Source organism: Pan paniscus, chromosome 10 (assembly GCF_029289425.2).
Source record: "Pan paniscus chromosome 10, NHGRI_mPanPan1-v2.0_pri, whole genome shotgun sequence".
NCBI lineage: Eukaryota > Metazoa > Chordata > Mammalia > Primates > Hominidae > Pan > Pan paniscus.
The window spans coordinates 45,776,099-45,801,056 of NC_073259.2; the positions used below are offsets into that span (position 1 = coordinate 45,776,099).

Genomic DNA, 24,958 nt, shown 5'->3' on the forward strand with positions numbered 1-24,958 from the left:
CAGAGCTACATCGAATTGGGGGAATCTGAATGGGCCTTAGTTATAAATTTCTTTTTAAAAATAAACTATTAGAATTGGAAACTGGACCCAGGATGGTAATATTGTTGCTCAAAGTCACAAAATCAGGTAGTGACTGTCCTCTAAGTTAGATCTCTCTACCCACTTGCCCATTGGGGTTTCTCTATTCTGTTTTTTCATGTACCAGGATCTGGACAAAAACAAACAAATAAAAAAGCTTTCTTTGAGATGAAAGATGAGTGGAGTGGTGAATATAGAGACCAGAAAAAAGAGTCTTTTTCCTTACTTCTGATCAAAGATTCCTTAAGTGACTCATTTTAAAAGTTGCTTTATTGGCTAAATATTTTGTTCATTAAAATAAAACCCACTGCAAAAGCCACACACATAAAAACAAATAAATGAAGAGCCATGGTGATTATAGTGCATGAGGCAGGGACAGGGAGAGACCGACACACAGGACTAGCCTCTCAGTGCTTGTGGCAGCCCCTGAAGCTCGGGGGCAGCATATTTGCGTTCCATGCAACACACTTGGAAAGTTCACTAGAGTCTGGGATCCTGGGGCTTTCTAGAGTTCAGTTGAGGTCATGCTCTGCCTCCAGATGTGTTTCTAATATAGCACAGTAGCTCTTGAAAGAGTATGATAAAGAGTGAGAAAGATCAAAAATGAAAAGTTAAATTTGCTATTGCTATTTTTAGGAAAGGGACAAGAAGAGGACTGTTCTTTGTATGAATAAATCTCAGTCCTTCCCATGTTACTTACTTGATGCATCACCACCCGATGCTTCAGGTAGGGAAACAAGTCAGGGAAAACTAGAAGTGCCCTCTCTGATACCCCATTTTCCCCATTCCTGTAGAGTTCCGCTTCTTTAAGTCTGAGTTGCTTTCAGTCCTCCATCTGGCTTTACCTTAGTCTTCTCTTCCTGGAATTTTCCGTGACTCAGAAGTCCCCATCTTTCTTCCAAGAGGTCAGACTCCTCATGCCCATATCTTTGTGAGCATTGGGAGAATGTGAGGAAGAAGTTCCAGGCATGGTCAATGACTCAAATGCCCAGGGCCACTTCACATTCCTGCTGGACTCCTAAGTCTCCTCAGGAAAATGCATAGTCTCCAAACCAAGAAAGATTTTCCCATAAGCACACTTTTACAGTATTGCAAAGCAGTAAAAACATAGGATTTGAAGTCAAAAGGCCTTGGGCATGAGTCTCAATTCCATCACTTTGTAAGGTGTGTGACTGAGTGTGCCACTTAACCTTCCTGACCTACAGAAATGGGGTCAGAAATACCTGTACTATCAGTTTTTGTGAGAATTAAATGAGATCAACAGCATTCTGTTATGGTGTCTGACATACATGATGCATAAAATAAATGATAGTTATTATCATATGAGTATGTAAGTAGGTGGGAACAGCAATAAGAATAAGGAAATGAGGTTTGAAGGAGGTAAGGAAAGAAAAAAATGTTTGTATTTTTCTGATGGGAGAGCAATATAAAATACAAGCGGTGAGTCAGCATGTCTTGGCAAGAGAGAGGAGAGTGAATGTCCAGAGAGAATAAAAAATGAAGAAGGCTTGGAAGTCTGGCTGAGAGGAACTGGGAGCCAGAAAGCACTTTTCCTATTTAAAAAAAATGCTTTTACTGAAAACATAATTTTACAGCACAGGTGAAATATTTCATGGGGAAAATTGTGCACAATCTAGACACCAAAAGATCTCAAATATTTATTTTACCCATATTCTATTTCAGTCTTATACATATTTTTAAAACTTTTATTAAAAGTATGTCTTATGAAGATTTTAATCACATTTGCTCCAATTTTATACCCATTTTGCATTTGGGAAGGTTATGTCTTGAAAAGTTTTCACAGACTTTTCAAGGTAATCAGCAAGGGCTTCCTAACTCTGAGTCTAGTGCTCACTTTACCGCCATAGTAGCTGCTGTAGAAACTTAAGACATGTTTCAAACTCACAGGACCAAGAAATATTAGGGTCACTCCTGTCCTGCCCAGCCCACACCAGGCTCAATGCAAAACTGCTTAAATCCACAAATATCTATTGCCCATGTGTGGAGCACCAGAAAGAGAACTGGATGAGAAATCAGAACAACTTGCTTGGTCTTGGCTCTGAAACACCTAGCTACGTGACCTTGTGCAAGACATGTCATTTCCCTCTTTCAGATTGTCCTTATGTGAAAATACAGAGTCAGATAACATGCCTCTGAATGTTCCTTTCAGATGAAATGTGCTAAGAATTTAAGCTCCAATTGTTTGGAAAAATAGCCTCCCACAAAAGAGTTTCACTTTGGCATCTTTCTACCCATTTCAACTCTAGGGCTCACCTGATCTTGGATGTTACCAGCTGAAAGGCTGGGGAAGAGTACAAGAGGATAGAGACTGTGTGAGGTGTCTTGCTTCTAAGCAGAGAGCTGGTAGCATGAGGGTTAGGGGAAGACATTATAGCTGAGGAGGCATTCATTCTTTCATTTGGCAAATACTGAGAGCCTTCTAACTGGGTCTACTGCGTTTCTAGGACTGTGACACTTCCCTGATCATCTTCTCTAACTCAAAAGTTTTTAAGACGGTGACAATTATTGGCTTTGGGGAGTGCATCAGTGTTGTGCCGAACCCCTATCAACTCCAATGGGGATGGCCCAGGTTCAAGAGGCCAAAGAAGAGACTCAGAGCCAGCAAATGAGACATGGAGTTTTATTGGGGGCTTACATAGAGGGGAGAGAGTCCAATGGCGATGGACTAGATAAGATAACTGCACGGCCCAGTGGCAGCAGGCTGGGCAGGAGAACTGCCTTACATACAGTACAGCAATGGCAGACTGGGCAGAAGAACTTCAACTGCTTGCAAAAGGCCTGCAGTTTATATAGCATTGTCACTTAGCAACACCCTCCCCCACCCCCCACAAAAGAGTCTCCATCCAGCAACTTAAACTTAACCCAAAACAAGGGACCTTGATCCCCTGTATGGCCCACATTCTACTGGACGAGCCGGAGGCTCAGCTGTTCCTCATGGACAAGGAACAAATCTCTGGGCTGGCCACTCCCGGATTCCCCAGCTTGGAACACACATTCAGGTGTGTCTGCCGTACTGGGTCATTCTCAGGGTATGCTTAAGTTACTGCTATCAGGTGGGTTTACCATACACTCTGTAGGGGAAAAAAAGACAAATATCCTTGCCTGTGTATAACATAGTATAATATAAATTCCAGAAGGCAGAGATAATTTTTTAATGTACTAAGTAAGTCAAGTATCTGTTAGAAAGCATCAAGTGTTATGGGGGAAAAGAAGATTAGCTGGATAAGGGGCTTAGGAGAGCTTGGCAGAAGGAAAGTTGCAGTATTTAATAGAGTAATTTGATATTCCTTTGGCCTCAGATTTAATATCTGGATTGAAGGTAAAATGTGAATTTTTTTTTTTTTTTGAGATGCAGTCTTGCCTGTTGCCCAGGCTGGAGTGCAGTGGCACCATCTCGACTCACTGCAAGCTCCGCCTCCAGGGTTCACGCCATTCTCCTGCCTCAGCCTCCCAAGTAGCTGGGACTACAGGCGCCCGCCACCACACCCGGCTAATCTTTTTGTATTTTTAGTAGAGACGGGGTTTCACCGTGTTAGCCAGTATGGTCTCGATCTCCTGACCTTGTGATCCGCCCGCCTCGGCCTCCCAAAGTGCTGGGATTACAGGTGTGAGCTGCTGCGCCCAGCCAAGGTGAATTCTTTATAGGTTAAAATCACTGAGAAAGACTCAGATAATTGTCCTACCAGATGAAATATTAATATCTGTTTCTTTCTGGGGATAGTATCTCTAAGAAACCATCAAAAATGTTAGCATTATCGATGAAGTAATTTGTGTTTCTGGGGCTGTCCAGTGCCCCCCCAAGATCCAGACCCCACTCTTTGTGCTGTTCCTGGTGATTTATCTCCTGACCCTGATAGGGAATCTGATGATGCTGTTGGTAATCAATGCTGATTCTTGCCTCCGTACCCCCAGGTAATTCTTCCTTGGACATTTTTTCTTCCTAGATATATGTTATTCCTCAGTCACTGCCCAAGATGCTGCAGAATTTCCTGTTTCATGAAAAACTATCTTGGTGTGGGGTTATATCACCTAGAGTTTCTTTTTCATTTTTTCTTGGGGCACCAATGGCTGCTTGCTCTCTGCTATCACCTATGCCTGCTATGCTGCCATCTGCCACCCTCTGCTCTCTACCATGGTCATGAACCGGCCTCTCTGCACTGCAACGGTCAATGCAACAAACAAGATGGGGTTTCTGAACTCACAGGTGAACAATCTTTGTATCCAAACTTGCAGTTCTGTGGTCCCAATATCATTCTCCACTTCAGTTATGAAACGGTCTTCACGCTTCCCTCTGTCCTGCACTGATCCCATGCTAACACCATTCTTCTATCTGGATCTATTGCATTTCTCAGACTTGTGACACTTCCTCTGAACCTCTTTGCTTACTCAAAAATTATGTTTGCCATTCTAGGTATTTCTTCCTCTGGGTGGCCAAGGCAAAACCTGTTACTCCCACCTCACCATGGTGCTTTTGTTCTATGGGACAGCTCTATTCAAGCACATCAGCCCACCTTTAGGATCAGTCCTGGAGCAAGCGGTCTCTATACAGTATGCACAATTTCATACTTGTATATTGTATAGAGGTGTGATCACATCCTTGCTGAACCTCCTCATCTATAGCTTCAAGAAACAGGAAGTGAAGGCTGTTCACTTTGAACATAGGGAAAAATGGCATATGTGCCTGCAAATGGTCAAGGAGTAGTAAAAACAAAGAATAAACATATTAAATGTCCATTGACAGATGAATGGATAAAGAAAATGTAGTATTGGGTCAGCTGTGGTGGCTTACACCTGTAATCCAAGCACTTTGGGAGGCTGAGGTGAGAGGATCACTTGAGCCCAGTAGTTCAAGACCAGCTTGGGCAACATAGTGAGATCCCACTCTACAAAAACAAAAAACTAGAAAACGAGCTGGGCATGGTGGCATGCACCTTTAGTCACAGCTACACAGGAAGCTGAGACAAAAGGATCGCTTAAGCCCAGGGGGTCAAGGCAGCAGTAATCCATGATCATGCTACTGTACTCCAGCACGGGTTACAGAGTGAGACTCTGTCTCTAAATAAATAAATAAGAAAAAGAAAAGGAAAGAAAATACGATGTATATACATACAACGTAGTATTATTTAGTTTTAAAAAAGAAGAAAATCCTGTCAAGTGCTACAACATGGAGGAACCATGAGGATATTATGCTAAATAAAATAAGTTAATCACAAAAAGGAAAATTCTGTGTGATTCTACTTATACAATATATCTAATACAGGCAAACTGATAGAAGCAGAACATAGAATGGAAATGGTAGTTGCTGTTCATGGGTATAGAGTTTCAGTCATGCAGAACAGAAAAGATAACTATTGGGTACTGGGCTTAATACCTGGATAAAGAAATAATCTGTACAACAAACCCTTGTGACACAAATTCACCTATGTAACAAACCTTCACATGTACTCCCAAACCTAAAAGTAAAAAAAAATTAAATTAATAAATAAATTTAAAATCAGGACATGAAATTGTGCAAACTTGAAGAGCTAAACTTTCTTTAAAAGGTGTGTGCAGGCTGGGTGTGGTGGCTTACACCTGTAATCCCAGCACTTTGGGAGGCTGAAGCATGCAGATAACCAGAGGTCAGGAGTTTAAGACCAGCCTGGCCAACATGGTGAAAACCTGTCTCTACTAAAAATACAAAAAATTAGCTGGGCGTGGTGGTGGGCAACTGTAATCCCAGCTACTCGGGAGGCTGAGGCAGGAGAATCACTTGAACCTGGGAGGCGGAGGTTGCAGTGAGCCGAGATCGTGTCATTGCACTCCAGCCTGGGCAACAAGAGCAAAACTCCATCTCAAAAGGAAAAAAAAAAAAAAGGTATATGCACTCCCCAAAAGTCTTGAAATAAAAGTATGCCAAAATACAAAAAAAGAGTTTCAATTATGCAAGGTTAAAATAAAATAATAAATATCATTAAACACAATGATAAAATGGGCAAAGAAACATATATATATATATATATAAAATTTGACCACAATTTATATTAAATTATCTCAGAAACCAAACTAGGTATATGTAATAAGAACCATAAAATGGTCAGGCATATTTTAAAACCTTATCTTTCTTATAAGTGAAGTTCTTACCCTTTCCCTAAATGAAAAGTTGCACCAGTCCCAATAGTCATTGTATCCACTGCTGTTGTATTAATTACTCCTCATGTTCTATCATAGTCCCACTGAATATCTGTTCCTTAAAGATAAAACTGTAATGCTAAACTCCAACAATGAAGAAAGCCTCCAAGAAATATGGGACTATGTCAAAAGACCAAACCTACATTTGATTGGTGCACCTGAAAGTGACGGGGAGAATGGAACCGAGTTGGAAAACACTCTTTAGGATATTATCCAGGAGAACTTCCCCAACCTAGCAAGACAGGCCAACATTCAATTTCAGGAAATACTGAGAACACCACAAAGATAGTCCTTGAGAAGAGCAACCCCAAGACACATAATTGTCAGATTCACCAAGGTTGAAATGAAGGAAAAAATGTTAAGGGCAGCCAGAGAGAAAGGTTGGGTTACCAACAAAGGGAAGCCCATCAGACTAACAGCAGATCTCTCTGCAGAAACCCTACAAGCCAGAAGAGAGTGGGGGCCAATATTCAACCTTCTTAAAGAAAAGAGTTTTCAACCCAGAATTTCATATTCAGCCAAACTAAACTTCATAAGTGAAGGAGAAATAAAATCCTTTTCAGACAAGCAAATGCTGAGAGATTTTGTCACCACGGGGCCTGCCTTACAAGAGCTCCTGAAGGAAGCACTAAATATGGAAAGGAAAAACTGGTACCAGCCACTGCAAAAATATACCAAATTGTAAAGGTCACCGACACTATGAAGAAACTGCATCAATTAATGGGCAAAATAACTAGCTAGCATCATAATGACAGGATCAAATTCACACATAACAATATTACCCTTACATGTAAATGGGCTAAATGCCCCAATTAAAAGACACAGACTGGCAAACTGGATAAAGAGTCAAGACCCATTGGTGTGCTGTATTCAGAAGACCCATCTCACATGCAAAGATACACATAGGCTCAAAATAAAGGGATGGAGGAAAAATTACCAAGCAAATGGAAAGAAAAAAAAAAAAGCAAAGGTTGCAATCCTAGTCGCTGATAAAACAGACTTTAAGTCAACAAAGATCAAAAAAGACAAAGAAGGCCATTACATAATGGTAAAGGGATCGATTCAATAAGAAGAGCTAACTATCCTAAATATATATGCACCCAATACAGGAGAGCCCAGATTCATAAAGCAAGTTCTTAGAGACCTACAAAGAGACTTAGACTCCCACACAATAATAGTGGGAGACTTTAACACCCCACTATCAATATTAGACAGATCAACGTGACAGAAAATCAACAAGGATAGGACTTGAACTCAGCTCTGGACAAAGCAGACCTAATAGACATCTACAGAACTCTCCACCCCAACTCAACAGAATATACATTCTTCTCAGTACCACATTGCACTTATTCTAAAATTGACCACATAATTGGAAGTAAAACACTCCTCAGCAAATGCAAAAGAACGGAAATCAAAACAGTCTCTCAGAACACAGTGCAATCAAATTAGAACTCAGGATTAAGAAACTCATTCAAAACGGCACAACTACATGGAAACTGAACAATCTGCTACTGAATGACTACTGGGTAAGTAATGAAATGAAGACAAAAATAAGTTAGTTCTTTGAAACCAGTGAGAACAAAGACACAATGTACCAGAATCTCTGGGACACAGCTAAAGCAGTGTTTAGAGGGAAATTTTATAGCACTAAATGCCCACAGGAGAAAGTGGGAAAGATCTAAAATCGACACCCTAACATCACAATTAAAAGAACTAGAGAAGCAAGAGCAAACAAATTCAAAAGCTAGCAGAAGACTAGAAATAACTAAGATCAGAGCAGAATTGAAGGAGATAAAGACACGAAAAACCCTTCAAAAAATCAGTGAATCCAGGAGCTGTTTTTCTGAAAAGATTAACAAAATAGATAGACCACTAGCCAGACTATTAAAGAAGAAAAGAGAGAAGAATCAAACAGACAATAAAAAATGATAAAGGGGATATCACCACTGATACCACAGAAATACAAACTACCATCAGAGAATACTACAAACACCTCTACACAAATAAACTAGAAAATCTAGACGAAATGAATAAATTCCTGGACACATACACCCCCCAAGACTAAACCAGGAAGAAGTAGAATCCCTGAATAGACTAATAACAAATTCTGAAATTGAGGCACTAATTAATAGCCTACCAACCAAAAAAAGCCCAGGACCAGATGGATTCAAAGCTGAATTCTACCAGAGGTACAAAGAGGAGCTGGTACCATTCCTTCTGAAACTACTCCAAATAACAGAAAAAGAGGGAATCCTCCCTAACTCATTTTATGAGGCCAGCATCATCCTGATACCAAAACCTGGCAGAGACACGACAAAAAAAGAAAACTTCAGGCCAATATCCCTGATGAATATCAATGCGACAATCCTCAATAAAACACCGGCAAACCGAATCCAGCAGCACATCAAAAAGCTTATCCACCATGATCAAGTCGGCTTCATCCCTGAGATGCAAGGTTGGTCCAACATATGCAAATTAATAAACATAATCCATCACATAAACAGAACCAATGACAAAAACCACAGGATTATCTCAATAGATGCAGAAAATGCCTTCGATAAAATTTAACAATGCTTCATGCTAAAAACTCTTAATAAACTAGGTATGGATGGAACGTAGCTCAAAATAATAATAGCTATTATGACAACATATACAAAATAAAAAAACAAGAGAGAAAGAGAAGGAAAATTTTTTAGCATATACAAATAAATATATACATCTATAAGCAAAGAGGAAATATGCAAACTTACTACAGTCCTCGTTTCTCTAATTGGTCATGAAGCCATAATTGATGTCCATGGCTTTCTTCTTCATTATTCATTTCATATTTCCCCTTCACTCAGCCAGAATCTGGCCAGAATTATTTACCTGTGAAGTATCCCAAATCTTCATTCCTGAAGTGTATGAGTCCTCAACTGTTCCGTCTTTGATTAGAGGGGGAGCATGTATAGTTTTCTGTTAACCTTTACTACTGGGCATGGATGGACTAAGAGGAAATCCATAGGATACCCAGAGTTCCAGGCATAGTCATACTTGCCCTCAGTTGGTGGCAACCACCTGATTTCCCCTTGATAATCAGGATTAGTCACACCAGCCAGTTGAATAACCCCCACTTTTTTTTGTCTGTTGATTCAGAAGCATGAAGAATCCAAAATGGCCAGGTGGCTGTCTCATCTTCCAATACACTGGAACCATTGTTATGTCTCTGGTTGAAGCATTTCCTCTTGGGGAGTAAGACCTCCAACCTCAAGTTTGCTGGAATGGGTTATTGGTAACAGTAGTTAGAGAACAACTCACTCTTTCTCCCCTTGATTCTCAGGTGGATATATGGGAGAGATAATAACATACAATAGTTTGATTCAAATAATGTCTTGCATGCTTTAACACAGGACCCTATATTTTGGGGTGTAGTTTCCCAGCTGGTACCATAACTGAGTCTTCAGGAAGCCCATTCAACCTTTCAGTCAGTTCAGTCACCTCTGGTTGATGGGGTATGTGGTAAGCCCAGTTATAACCATGGGCAAGAGCTCATTATTGCACTTCCTTTTCTGGGTAAGGAATTCCTCGGCAGGAAGCAATCTCTATTTAAAAGCTATGTATCAAATAATCAATTTTTTGATGTTTGACTGCTAACAGCTTTTAAACGTCACCCTCCCTCATCCCCTTTAGCCCACATTTGGGCAAGCTGATAAGAAAGTCCAGACGTTCCCACCTTCGGTGTCAGTGGGAAGTTCAAACTATGCATGGGAATTTTCATCCCCGCCCCACCCTTTAGCCATCATAAAAACCCCTAGCCAGTCTCTTTTCCTTGTTTTCCTAAGCAATTTTTGGACCTGCCTGGGAGCCACCCTACTCTCCCCAGAAAGCTTCATTATGTGACTAATAAAAGCTTTTCATACGAGGTGTTGCATCATCAGTTTCAACATCTGAACCATGTTTTGATTGGAAATCCATTTGTTTCTGTGGGGTAAATACAACACAATACTATGTGGAATGCCATGAAAGTAGAAAAGACATTTTGTGATGCCACAGATGATGAGGCTGGCAGAAACATTACAGGCAAGGAAGGAAAATTTATATCCAGAACATGTGTCTATTCCAGTGAGAACAAAACTCTGTTCACTCCATGACAGAAGAGTTCCAATATAACCAATTACCACCAGATGATTGACTTGTCCTCCTAATCAACAGCACTGTATTGAAGATCCAATGTTTGTCTCTGCTGTTGGCATATTAGGCATTCAGCCATAGCATTATCCAGGTCAGCCTTGATAAGGGGAAGTCCATGTTGTTGATTCTATGCATAGACTCTATCACTGCTATAAGGGTAACTTTATTTCAGGGACCCTTTTAGCAAACACTGGAGTATCTTGAGGGGAAAAGGCTGAGTGAAATCCAAAGAGTACATCATGCAGTGTAACTGATTACTAAGAGCTGTCTCTGTTGTAGATGTCCTTCAATGGGCATTCACATGGGATATATCTTCAAAGTCCCTGCCCATTTGGAGAGTTTCATTTATGTATCTCTTTCCCAGAATTCCTTGTTACCAATCTTTCAATGATATTCTAAGTCCCTGGTCATTCAGCAAAAGCATCAGCAATAGGTTATAAAGTCAGTGTAGACACATACTTCTGGCCATCTGTCACCCCAGACATAGTGGACAACTAAGTGTAGTATTTAAGTGTCTATCCACTGGGAGGATTTTCCTTTATGATGGTCCTGCAAGGTCATACACCCTCAGTGGGGCTATGATGCTTCAGATGTACACTTTCAGTTGGTGCTAGCATATTATAGAGATCCAACTATAAATCAGATTCACATTTTTTCATCTACAGTCAACTGGTTATATTGAATACTCTAGCCATGGATTGAGGAGAGGAGGCAATACAGAAGATATTAGTGTAGGCTGGCTGCAGTGGCTCATGTCTGTAATCCCAGCACTTTGGGAGGCCAAGGTGGGTGGATTGCTTGAGCTCAGGAGCTCGAGACCAGCCTGGGCAACATGGTGAAACACTGTCTCTACCAAAAATACAAAAACTAGCTGGACATGGTGGCAGGTGCCTGTAGTTCCAGCTACTTGGGATGCTGAGGTGGGAGGATCACCTGAGCTTGGGAGGTCAAGGCTGCAATGAGCCGTGATCATGCCACTGCACTCCAGCCTGAGTGACAGAGTGAGACCGTCTCAAAAATAAACAAACAAAGAAGCTATTAGTGTAAAGGAGTTTAAACCACATTCTCATACAATTTACCCATGCCTTCCAGATTTGTCCAAGCCTATGTACTATTTCCATTTGATGATAAATTGTTGCTATATGTACCTAACCTTATGACTAGGTGGGTCAAACAACCCCCAGTTCATGATGGGAAGCTTAGGGCAAATGTCCATTTGAGGTCCATGGTTAAGCATTCAGTCTTTAACAAGGCCCAGTCATAAACCAGAAGCTATTTCACAAAAGGAGAATAGTTATGTAAAGAAGAGTGTATAAACTTGCTTCCAAACCCTACAAGTCTGTGTTATGATAGCCCTGTTGGCTCGATATATCATCCTTATTTGCCATGGATTCTTTGAATATCATTGGATTTTCTAGATCAGAAGGTCCAAATGGTAGGGTTGTTTATACTGCAGCTTGAACTTCTTTACAACCTTCTCTTGGTACAATCCCTGCTTGAAACTGGGAGTCTTATGGGTAGTTCCTTAAATTAGTTGAGGTAGCACAAATAAATATAGTATATGTTGCTTCCAAATCCAAAAAGACCAGTAAAGCATTGTGCCCCTACTTTTTTGGTAAAGATTGCAAAGTGCCGCAACTTCTCTTTCACTTTGAAAGATATATGTCAATATTCTGCAGACCAGTTGAATGACCAGAAACTTATTGAGATGGAAGGCATATGAAATTTTTAAGATTCATCCCCCTCTAGTTCACATTGTCTTACTAAGGAATCTAAAGTGTTTGCTACTTCCTGCTTATCAGATCCAACCAGAGTGATTCTTTATGGAATGTTGAGACAATCAAGGTCCCTGAAGCCTATTTTATGACACAGAGTAGAAGTGACCTGGCCCTGAGGCAATACTGTGAAGGTACTCTGTTAATGCTTCCAGGTCAAAGCAAACTGTTTTTGATGGGCCTTGCAAGCTGGGATGAAGGAAATGGCATTAGCCACGTCAATAGCTGCACAGCAAGTATTAGGAGGCATACTGATTTTCTCCAATAAGATTCCTCATCTAGCAGAGCCAGCGAAATTGGAGTCACCACTTAATTAAATTCATTGTAGTCCACAGTCATTCTCAAAAATCCATCTGACAGCTACACGAGTCAAACAGGTGAGTTAAATGGAGGTACCACCACTCTTGATTCATTCACATCTTTGATGTCATTAATCTTTGCAGATTCCCCAGAGATACAACATTGCTTCTAGGTCATTATCTTGATAGACTGGGGGAGGTCCAAAGACTTCCACATAGCTCTCCCTACAATAATGACCCTCATCATCTTGGGTAAGAGTGCTAATGTGTGAATTCTGCCACTTGCCATGCAGTCTATTTCATTTGTATGTTCCCAAACTGGGGTAATAACCAAAGTGCATTGTGAACCAAATAGGTCAACTGTCAATCAGCCTTTTAGGCTAGTACCCCATCTATCACCTGGCCACTTTAAGCCCCAACTGGTGAACTGCAGTAATGTTGTTACCCAGAAAATTTTCATCAATTCAGAGCTGGTATCTATTAACTGACAAAAGTCTGGTTATTTCCTTTTTTTCTTTTTTCTTTTTTTTCTTCTTTTGAGACAGAGTTTTGCTCTTTTGCCCAGGCTGGGGTGCAGTGGCACAATCTCTGCTCACTGAAACCTCTGCCTTCCGGTTTTAAGTGATTCTGCTGCCTCAGCTTCCCAAGTGGCTGGAATTACAGGCACCCACCACCAAGCCCGGCTAATTTTTGTATTTTTAGTAGAGACAGGGTTTCACCATGTTGGCCAGGCTGGTCTCGAACTCCTGACCTCGTGATCCACCTGCCTCAGCCTCCCAAAGTGCTGGGATAACAGGCACGAGCCACGGCGCATGGCCTATTTCCTTTTCCCTAATGTACAGTCACTCTAGTAAATGGCCACAAATCCCCATGGGGAAGGCTTAGGGGAAGATTTATAGGATGTACTTGCAGCAGTGGTGCAGCTTCCTTCCTCAAGTAGACCTTGAGGCCCTCTTTCAATCAAGGTGCTCTTGGTGTGTGTATTGACTAGGCTTTGAAACTGGGTAAAAAGCTAAGATTCTCCACTGTGGTGACTCAAGTCAGGATTTGGCTACCAGATCTAGAGTTTTCCCCATTATATAGATCAAGAAATACTCTAGTAGGCTGCCCATATATTTTTGCTCATAGAGAAACTGTGATCAATTAGCTACTGTCAAAGGTCTCTGAGGGCCTCAGCATGCTCATACAACCCTGCTGCCCATCTGTCTTTTACAGCTAAAAGCTGCCACTTTAGGTTTTACTGCACTGGAATCCCATCATTCTCACTAAAATTAGGGAGCATACCTCAATGGTGGCATCCTCCACAGTCATAGCTGGTCTACAACAGTTACCAAGCAGAGATTTTCAGTGATTCAGGTTCTCCTCTTACTAACATATTTTTCAATGCCTTAGTAAAGGGGGGGTCTTTTGGGCCTGCTCATGGGATGTAGTTGGAGCTTGGTCATACTGCACATGATAAATTCAGCATGAAATCTTTGGATTCTGGGCAACAGAGTGAGACTTCGTCTCAAAAAAAAAAAAATAGAAAAAAGAAAAAAGAAATCTTTGGATTCCCTCTTCCATTCACACCAAAGAAGCTCTGGCATCTCAACCTCATTAAAGTAGCCCATTGGGCTTGACATTCAGTCAGCTAAGTAAATGGATGGAGGCACCTTCAGTTGCATCAGTTGACCAGTTAAGTCTAGAACCTCCAGTAAGTGCACCCCTATCAATGAAATTGGCCTTATCTATTGTTATATTCTTCCCTCGCTGGTTCAACATCCTCAGGATCCGCTCCCACACATGTTACCCAAGCTTCTGCTGACATTCATTGGCAAAGTATTTCAATTCTTTTGGTATATGAGCTATTTCCTCCTGGCCCATATTGTGTATTTGTCCTTCTGGAGCACACTGAGATTTGACCCCAGGGTGGGAGGCTGTGATAGATGTTGAGGAGAATGAATATCTCCTTTTAAGTCATCTGTCCCAAGAGGCTGTTACAGAGTTTTCAAGCAAAAGAAGACTAGTGTCCTCTGACACTAAGGGCAAGTGACTCCATGGCAAGGGAGGGTCAATGTGGCTTGGGGATTCAACATCATGTTTCAATCTAGGCCCAACCAGATGTTCCCCTTCCAAGTTTCAAGATTCCATGATTACATTTATTTCCAATCACTGCAACTTTAAAAAGGTGGTAAGACTAGGAATTCAACTGTCATTGTGTTTCAACAACCCAAACAATTAAGTTTCGTGTTTGATTTTCAGCAACATCACCTCTGTGATTACAAAATATAAGAGCTTATTTTAGAGCTGCCATGAAAACTCTCTGGTTCTCAAACCTTGACTTGAGCTGAGAGTTAAAGGACCTAAGCTTGTCACTTTCCTCTCTAAGCATTCAAGTACTCAGAAGAATCCATCCCACTCCACAGTCATTACAGCCATACTTACTGCCATAATAGCAAGTGGGTCCCCAACGCACTTTCCTCAGTTGGCAATCAACCACAGATGACAGATTGATTAAATATAATGTCACTCCATACCATGGATTACTAGTACCCATTTCCCATAGCAAAGAGCTGAGTACTGCACTCAAACCCAAGGGCATGACCAAACCAATCACAAAATCCAATATTTGTGGGTCTACATCCTAAGAACATTCCAAGAACCAATTCTATATCATTCAGGTGCAAGCAAGAGACATAAACCACATGGCATATTGAACAGGAAAAATTTAATATAGAGAATTATTAACTATAACAGAGGATTGGTATAATGAGGAATAGGCCAGAAGAGTAAAGACAATTCTAAAGAATAGAGAAATAGCAGATATAGGAAGAGGTCACTATTCCAAAGACCAAGATAGAGCACCCAAGAAAGAAACAAATTTGGAATACTTTCCTCCTTTCCCACCTTCACAACCAACCAGGGCAAATATCTACACTTAATTAGAAAGAGAATACCCGTGGTTCACAGAATGGTAGAGAAGTACACCAAGGCTGCAAAGTCATCTGAGTGGGTGCCAGGGGAGGCCATTAACAGGGAAGTGGCAACTTGGCATCACTCCACTGCAAAGACACACAAGTGAGTGCCAAGGGAAGCCATTCACAGGAGTAGGAGTTGCTCAGCTGAGCATTGCTATAACCAGGCACTGCAAAAGTCATGGAGTTAATAGTGTCTGGCAATGTATAGCCATGTGCACTGAATGAGCCTGGCACTTAAAAAGCCATGAAGGCTGCAAGAGCCTGAAGCTACAAAAGCCACACACACTGCAGGAGCCTGCCTAGAGGAGCACACCTGAACCAGGAAGAAAACCCTATCATTCACCACTATCCCTCCATTGCCCTCTACTGTCAAGGGTTAATATCATGTCAGCTGATAATGAAAAAACTTATTCACAGATTCATTCTCCATTATCACAGAATAGACAATGAAAGGTGGATTTGGAGCTGAGGAGCAATAAGTCTAATAACAGACAAAATCAAATTGTGAAGAATTGACATCCTTACAGTATTGTGTTTTCCAACCCATAGACATGAATTTAGTACATCATTTCATTTATTTAGTTCTTTAATTTATCTAAGTAAAGTGTTATAGTTTTCTGTGTGGAGGTACTGAATATCTTTTGTTACATATATTTTTAGGTATTCAGTAATGCTACTATAATATGGCATTTTAATTTCATTTTCTAATTGTTGCTTATTTATAAAAATATAATTTAGTTTTTGCATATTGACACCATGTGGCGAACTTTCTAAATTCTCTTATTAATTCTAATAACTTAGCTGCAGATTATTTTGGCTTTTTCCATAGAAAATTATGTTATCTTTAAAAATCCACTATATATATATATATTTTAAGTTTTATTATTATTATACTTTAGGTTTTAGGGTACATGTGCACAACGTGCAGGTTTGTTACATATGTATACATGTGCCATGTTGGTGTGCTGCACCCATTAACTCATCATTTAGCATTAGATATATCTCCTAATGCTATCCCCACCCCCACCCCACAACAGTCCCCGGTGTGTGATGTTCCCATGTGTTCTCATTGTTCAATTCCTACCTATGAGTGAGAATGTGCGGTGTTTGGTTTTTCGTCCTTGCGATAGTTTGCTGAAAAAAAAAATCCACTATATTGAAGTATTATTGACATACAAAAAACTATACATATTTAATGTTACAACTTGATGAATTTGTAGATAAGTATAAACTCATGAAACCATCACTACTATCTATGTCATAAACCTATCCATCATCTCCAAAAGTTTCCTCCCACCCTTATAATTTTTGTGTATAAGGACACTTAAGATCTATCCTCTTAGTAAATTTTAAGGTATGCAATATAATATTATTTATAGTCACAATGCTGTACAGTAGATCTCTAGGACTTATTCATCCTGTATAACTAAAACTTTCTACCCTTTGGCTAATAGGTCCGTTTCCCCCATCACCTAGACCATTACAACCATCTTTCCAATCTCTGCTTCTATGAGTTTCACTATTTTAGATTCCTTGTGTAGTGAGTATATGTGGTATTTGTCGTTCTGTGTCTGTCTTATTTCACTTAGCATAATGTCCCCCAGGTTCATGTATGTTATTGAAAATGTCAGGATTTCCTTCTTTTCACAGGCTGAATATTCTATTTGCACACACACACACGCACACACACACATAGTATTCTCTTTGGTCATTTGTTAGTTAATAGACATTTAAGTTACTTCCATGTCTTGGCTACTGTGAATAATGCTGCAATGGGCATGGGAGTGCAGATACCTCTTTAAGATCCTGATTTCAATTCCTTTGTATATATATACAGAAGTGAAATTCCCAGATCATATGGTAGTTCTATTTTTAATTTTGGGAGGAATCCTCATATTGTTTTCCATAGTAGCTTCACTCATTACAGTCCCATCAACGATGTATGAGTTCCCTTTTTTCCACATTCTTGCCAACATTTATTATCTTTTGCTTTTTTAAAAAGTTATTCTAACAAATGTGAGATGCTAATGTAGCTTTAACATTTCCTTGATGATTAGTGAAATTGAACATTTTTTCATATAACTGTTAGCCACGTCTATGTCTTCTCTGGAAAATGTCTATGCAAGTCCTTTGCTCTTTCTAAAATTGTATTGTTAGAAGGTTTTGTTTTTGTTTTGTTTTGTTGCTATTGAGTTGTAGGAGTTCCTTATATATATTGGATATTATATGTAAGGAACTTCATCAGACATATGGTTTGCAAATATTTTCTCCCTTTCTTTATGTTGCCTTTCATTTTGTTGGTTATTTCCTTTGCTGTGCAGAATCTTTTTGGTTTCATGTAATCCCACCTGATTTTTGCTTTTGTTCCCTCTGATTTTGGTGTCATATCCAAGAAATTATTGCCAAGGCAGATGTCAACAAGATTTTTCCCTAGAAATATTCTTGTATAAGTCTCTTAGAGGACATGTTTTTATTTCTTTTGAGGACATAGAAATGAATGTACTGAGATATAGAAAGGAATATATTTAATTGTATAAGAAATTGACAGATAGTTTTCTAAAGTAAATGTATCATTTTAAACTACCACCATTAATGTATGAGAGTTTCATTTGCTTCATATCCTTACCAACATTTAGCCTTGTTAATCATTTTAATTTTGGTCATTCTAATGCTTATAAAGTGTTATCTCATTATGGTTTAGTTTGCATTAGTCTGAGAACTAACGACGCTGAGGATTTTTTCATGTGATTATTTCCCATACATATAAATTCCTTGTGAAGTGTCTGTTCAAACTTTTTCTCATATTGTTTATAGTTTTTATGATTGAATTATAGAAATTCTTAATTTTGATAAATGCATTCTTTATCAGATGTGTATATTGCTAATATTTTTCCAGTCCATGGTTTGACCTTAAGTTTAATTTTCTTAAAAGTATCCTTTGATGACAAGTTGCTAATACTGATGAAGTCCAATTTACCATTTCTTTATAAGCAAGGCTTTTCTTTTTCCTCCTCTAATAAAGGCTTGCTTACTATGAAATCATGAAGATACTCTTGTATATTTTCTTTCAAAATCTTTTTAGTTTTAGCTTTTACAGTTAGGTCTATGACCCATTCCAAAATAAGTTTTATGCATGTTGTGAGGAAAGTGTCAGGGTTCATTTTTCCCCATATATTTATTTGGTTGTTCCAGCATCATCCATTGAAAATATTTTCCTTTCTCTATTCAATTATATTGGTACCATTGTTGGAAATCAATTCATGGTAACTTCGTGTGTATATTTCTGGGCCTTCTCTTCTCTTCCATTTATCTATTTGTATATTGTTACAAATACCACACTGCAGTTATTACATACCTTTCCACAAGTGTTAAAATAACATAAATCTTCCTAATTTTCCTTTTTTTATTTAAGTGATAAAAATTGTATATATTTCTCATGTACAACATGATGGGTGGAAACACGTATACATTGTGGAATGCCTAAATCAAGTTAATTAATGTGTGTATTACCTCACATAATTATTTTTATGTGGTGATAACACTTAAAATATGCACTCAGCAATTTTCAAAATATAATACGTTGCTACTAACTAGAGTCACCATGTTGTACAATAGATATCTTGAACTTATTCCTCCAATCTAAGTGAAGTTTTGCATCATTTGACTAACATCTCCTCAACCTTCCACCTCCCAGTCCCTGGTAACCACCATTCTACTCTCTGCTTCCATGGGTTCAACTATTCTAGATTCTACATATAATATCATGTATTATATGATTATTAATACATGATAATCTTTCTGTGCCTGGATTATTTCACTTAACATAATGCCCTCCAGATTCAACCATGTTATTGCAAATGGCAGGATTTCCTTCTGTTTTTAAGGCTGAATAGTATTTATTGCCTGTAAGTATACCACAATTTTTTTGTCCATTCCTCTGGTGATGAACACTTAGGTTGATTTTGTATCTTGGCTCTTCTGAATAATGCTGAAATGAATATGGGAGAGCAGCTATCTCTTCGATATTTCATTTCCTTTGAATATATACCCAGAAATGAAATTGCTGGGTCATAAGATGGTTCTATATTTAATTTTTTGAGGAACTTCCATACTGTTTTCCACAGTGGCTGTACTAATTGACATTCCCATCAAGGGCATACAAAGGTTCCCTTTTCTCCACATCCGTGCTGACAATTATCTTCCATCTTTTAAAAAAACAGCCACTCTAACAAGAGTGAGGTGATGCTCATTGTAGTTTTGATTTGCATTTCCGTGATGCTTAGTGATGTTGAGCATTTTTCATATATCTGTTGGCCATTTGTGTCTTCTTTTGGTGTCTTTTCAGGTACATTGTCCATTTTCAAATTGGATTATTTGTTTTCTTGCTATTGAGTTCTTTATATATTTTGGATATTAACCCCTTATCAACGTATGGTTTACAAGTATTTTCTCCCATTCCATAGGTTGCTTCTTCATTCTGTTGACGGTTTTCTTTGCCTTGCAGAAGCTTTTTGGCTTGATATAATCCCATTGTCTATTTTTGCTTTTGTTGTCTGTGCTTTCCTGGCTATATCCAAAAACTCATTGACTAATGTCATGAAGGTTTCCCATATGTTTTCTCCTAGTACATTTTAAATTACTAATTTTGTTTAAATGATTAATCCATTTTGAATTAATTTTTGTATATGGAGTGAGACAATGGTCTAATTTCATTTTCTCTGCATGTGAATGTTCATTTTCCTAACACTGTTTATTGAAGAGGCTGTCCATTCACAATTGTGTGTACTTGCCATCTTTTTCAAAAACCGATTGACCACAAGTATACGTGACTTGATGCTTTTCACTTGCTGTTTTTTATTTTTTTTCACTTGCTGTTTTTAGAATTCTCTGTCTTTGATTTTGACAGTTTGACTATAATGTGTCTCAGAAAAGACCTTTTTGGATTCAATCTCTTTGGGGAATTTTGAGCTTCCAGTATCTGGATGTCCATATCTCTCCCAAAGCTTGGGAAGTTTTCAGCTGTTACTTTATTAAATAGGTTTCTATGCCTTTTCCCATCTCTTATCCTTCTAGAATTTGCATAATGTGAATATTTGTTCACTTGATGGTGTTCCATATGTCTCGTAGGCTTTCTTTTTATTTTTTGTTTGAATGGGTTATTTCAAAAGACCTGTCTTTAAGTTCAGAAATTCTTTTGCTTGATCCAGTCTATTGTTGAGGCTCACAACTGTATTTTTTATTTCATTCATTGGATTCCTCAGGTCCAAGATTTCTGTTTGGTTCTTTTCTATATCTATTTGTTGAATTTCTCACTCAAATAATAAATTGTCTTCCTGATTTCATTGAACTATATGTGTTCTCTTATATCTCACTGAGTTTCCTTAAAATCACTATTTTGAATTCCTTTTCAGATATTTCATAGACTTCCTCTTTATGGGGGAGTCTACTACTGAAGAATTATTATGTTCCTTTGAAGGTACAATGTTTCCTTGCTTTTTCATGTTTCTTGTGTTTCCTGTGTTAATATCTGTACATCTGGTGGAATAGTCATCACTTTTTCCAACTTTATAAAGTAGCTTTCCTAGGGAAATAATTTTTTCTTGTAGATGTGTCCTATAGTGTCAGTTGAGTAGGCTGCTTTGGCTTTCGTTCTGGGTAGGTGCAATAGTGCAGTCTCAGTATGATTTTTCTGCTGGAGCAGGCCTAGGCCCTAGGTCTACTGGAGCTTGGGACACATGGATGACCTGGAGCCAGGGCCAGTCTTGGGTTGGGGCAGGTCTCGAGCCTGGGATTATGGGTGCTGCCTGGTGCTGGGGTAAGCCTGAAGCTTGGGGCCACTGGGGATGGCCCAGCACTGAAGCCAGTCCAGAGCCTGGGGCCACTGAGGTCAACTACATGATGGGCCTAGAGACCGGGTTTTCCAGGCAGGCCTGGAGCCTAGGTCTGTGGGATCCAGCCTGGCACTGAGGTGGATCTGGAGGATCCGTCTGTGAGTCCTGGCTGGAGTATGCCAAGCACCAATGAGTCCAGTGGTCACTTCCTTCTCCTTTTCCCAGGAACAGAGTTATCTCTCTTCATACTATACTGCCTGGCATTTGGAAAGGGGTGATACAGGTAATGAAAAACTGTCCTTCCTACCCTCTTCAATATGTCTTTTCTTACTTCTATGCTATACCTGGGTGCTGTAATCTCTCACCTCGTTTCCTTAGCTCTGGTGAAGGTATTTTCGTGTGCATATAGTTGTTCAAATTGATGTTTCTATGGGGAGATGAACACTGGAAAGTCCTATTCTGCCATTTTTATGATGTCAGGCCCCCTGCTATTATTCTTTTCCAAAACTATTTTGGCTATTCTAGGTCTTTGCAGATAAGTTTTATAGTAAGCTTGTGAATTTCTATCTGCTTCCCCCCCGAAAAAAAAATACCTGTTAGAATTTTGATTAGTATTACATTTGAATTTATAGATCAAGTTGAAAAGATTTGACATGTTTACAATATTGAACTCTCCAAACTATAAACATGATATATCTCTCCATTTATTTAGGTAGTCTTAATTCTCTTACCAATTTGTAATTTTTAGTGTAGAGAGCTTTTATATTTTGTTAAGTTTATTCTAAGTATCTTATGATTCCTCATGCCACTGGAAATTATATTTTTAAAATATCATTTTCTAATTCTTTGTTGCTAGTATATGCAATTGCAGTTGATTTTATATGTTGATCTTTATCATTAGACAGTGCTAAATTCATTAGTTCACATAGTTTATTTGTAATTTCCTTATTATTTTTTCCATAAGTAAGAATGCATCACAGAATAAACAGAGTTTTACTTCTTCATTTTCAATATATATGCTTTTAATTTCTTTTCTTTGCCTTATTACACTAGCTAGGACCTCCAGGTCAATTTACAATAGAAGTGGTGAGAGCTGACATCTTTGCCTTATTCCCAAGTCTTAGCTAATATCTTTGCCTTGTTCAATATTTCAACAGTAAATATGATGCTAAATGTAGACTTTGTGGGCATTCTCTTTATCACATTGAGAAAGTTCTCTTCTATTCCTGGTTTACTAAGACTTTTTGTCATGAATTTCTTTTAAAGTGACAAATTATATTGATTTTTTAAATGTCAAACGAACCTTGCATTCCTGAGATAAACCTTACTTGGTCATGCTGTTTTGTCCTTTTCATATATTGCTGAGCATTATTTACTAATATTTTGTTTATAACTTTTGCATCTGTATTAATGAGTGTATTGGTCTGTAACTTTCATTTGTTGTAATATTCTTCTCAGATTTTGGTATTAAGGTAATATGTGTCTCATAAAACAAGTTTAGAAGCGTAATTTCTCCTCTATTTTCTAAGAGGTCATTTTGCACTGATATTTCTAAAACATTTAATAGAATTCATCCTAAACAAGTTCATATTTAAAAAAAAGAATTCACCAGTAAGGGTATTGGATCTGGAGCTTTTTTAAAAAAATAAAGGAGGTGCTGATTAACTTTTAGGTTTGTAAAGTCAGATATGCATTCTAAAATTTCTAGGTTACAATTACAGTAATAAAAATAGGCTGTATATCAGAATTAGTGAGGGGATGATAATTATACCACTCAATCCAAACGAAGGCATAAAGAGAAAAAAAAAATCAACTTAGAGAAAACAAGTCAAATATGTAGCACAAAATAAAAGGACAGAAAAATTCCAAAATATCCATAATAACAAAAAAGTAAATAAACTAAAATCTCCATGTAAAGACAAATATTTTCAGGGAGGATTAATTTTTAAACTTCAATTTATATACTATACACAAAACATGCCTTGAACATTATGACAAAGAAAAGTTAAAAATAAAATTATAAAAAAGGATATACATACAAATATTAACAAAATAAAAGCTAATTAATGTCAAACCAAATAGACTATAGCCGTTAAAGCTTAGGGCACAAAGCATTACTGTAAAATGGTAAGTTTTATTTCACAGAGAAGTTGTTTCATCAAAACATGTATCAGCCTAATATAATCTTAAAATATATAAAGCAAAAATGGACATAATTATAAGAAAAAGGTAACAAAACCATAAATGAACTGGGAGATTTTCATATACCTGTAGTGGCCCCCCCAAAAGATATGTCCATGCTCAAATCCCTGGAACCTGTGAATGTTACCGGCAAATGGCTTTTTAAATTGATAACTAAGGTTTTTGAGATCATCCTGGATTATCCAGTAAGCTCTAAACCCAATGACACATGTCCTTACGACAGAAGAAAGAGGAGAAAACTCAGGCACACAGAGGAGAAAGCAATGTGAAGACAGAGGCAGAGACTGGAGTGATTGGAGCTGCAAGCCATGGAATGCAAATGACTGCCAGCAACCACCAGAAGCTTGGGAACAGGCATAGAATGAATCCTTCCACAGAGTCTTCAGAGGGAACACAACCCTGTGGTTACCTTGGTTTTGAACTCCCAGCTTCCAGAACTGTGAGGGAAAAAAATTTCTTTTGTTTTTAAGACACCAAGTTTGTGGTAATTTATTACAGCAGGTACAAGACATGTATACACCTCCCTCATTCTTAAAAAACAAACAAACAAAAAACCGCATAGACCAAAACTAAGAAAAAAAGAATCAAACTATACAACATTTTTTTTTTTGTTTTTAGACAGAGTCTCACTCTGTTGCCCAGACTGAAGTGCAGTGGCACAATCATAGCTCACTGCAGCTTCAACTTCCTGGGCTCAAGTGATCCTCTTGCCTCAGCTTTCCAAGTAGCTGGGACTCTAGGCATGCACCACCACACCTGGCTAATTTTTTAATTTTTTATAGAGATGGGGGTCTCACTATACTAGCCAAGCTGGTCTCAAACTCCTAGCCTCAAACAATCCTCCCATCTTGACTTCTCAGAGCTGGGATTAACAGGCATAAGCCACTGCACCCAGCCTAATTACAATTTTTGATCTGATAGAATATACAGAGCACTGCATCAAATAATCAGACAGAGTTTTTAAAAATTAGCACTCATAAGCCAGGCGTGGTGGCTCATGCCTGTAATCCCAGCACTTTGGGAGGCCGAGGCGGGCGGATCACGAGGTCAGGATATTGAGACCATCCTGGCTAACACGGTGAAACCCCATCTCTACTAAAAAAATACAAAAACATTAGCCAGGCGTGGTGGTCGGAGCCTGTAGTTCCAGCTACTTGGGAGGCTGAGGCAGGAGAATGGCATGAACCCGGGAGGCGGAGCTTGCAGTGAGCCGAGTTCGCGCCACTGCACTCCAGCCTGCGCGACAGAGCGAGACTCCATCTCAAAAAAAACAAAAACAAAAACAAAAAATTAGCACTCATGAAATTTTTGTGAAATGGGCATAAAGCAAGTCTCTAAAAATCAGTATCATGAATCAAATTCTCTGATTATATTGTTTTAAAAAGATAAAGAAGACTCTTGCAATGTTTTAAAATTAAATAAGTCAAGCATTATAAAGATAAAATAACATTGGG

The 24,958-nt window shown here is 38.7% G+C and overlaps 1 protein-coding gene and 1 pseudogene across 1 annotated transcript in view; one reads left to right on the top strand and one right to left on the bottom strand.

The window, feature by feature from the left end:
• The window catches only part of LOC134728459 (olfactory receptor 8S1-like), a 45,591-nt pseudogene extending 36,820 nt beyond the window's left edge, over positions 1-8,771 (top strand).
• LOC117975443 (testis-specific H1 histone) overlaps positions 1-24,958 on the bottom strand; it is a 183,861-nt gene that overhangs the window by 98,795 nt on the left and 60,108 nt on the right. The window lies entirely within an intron of this gene.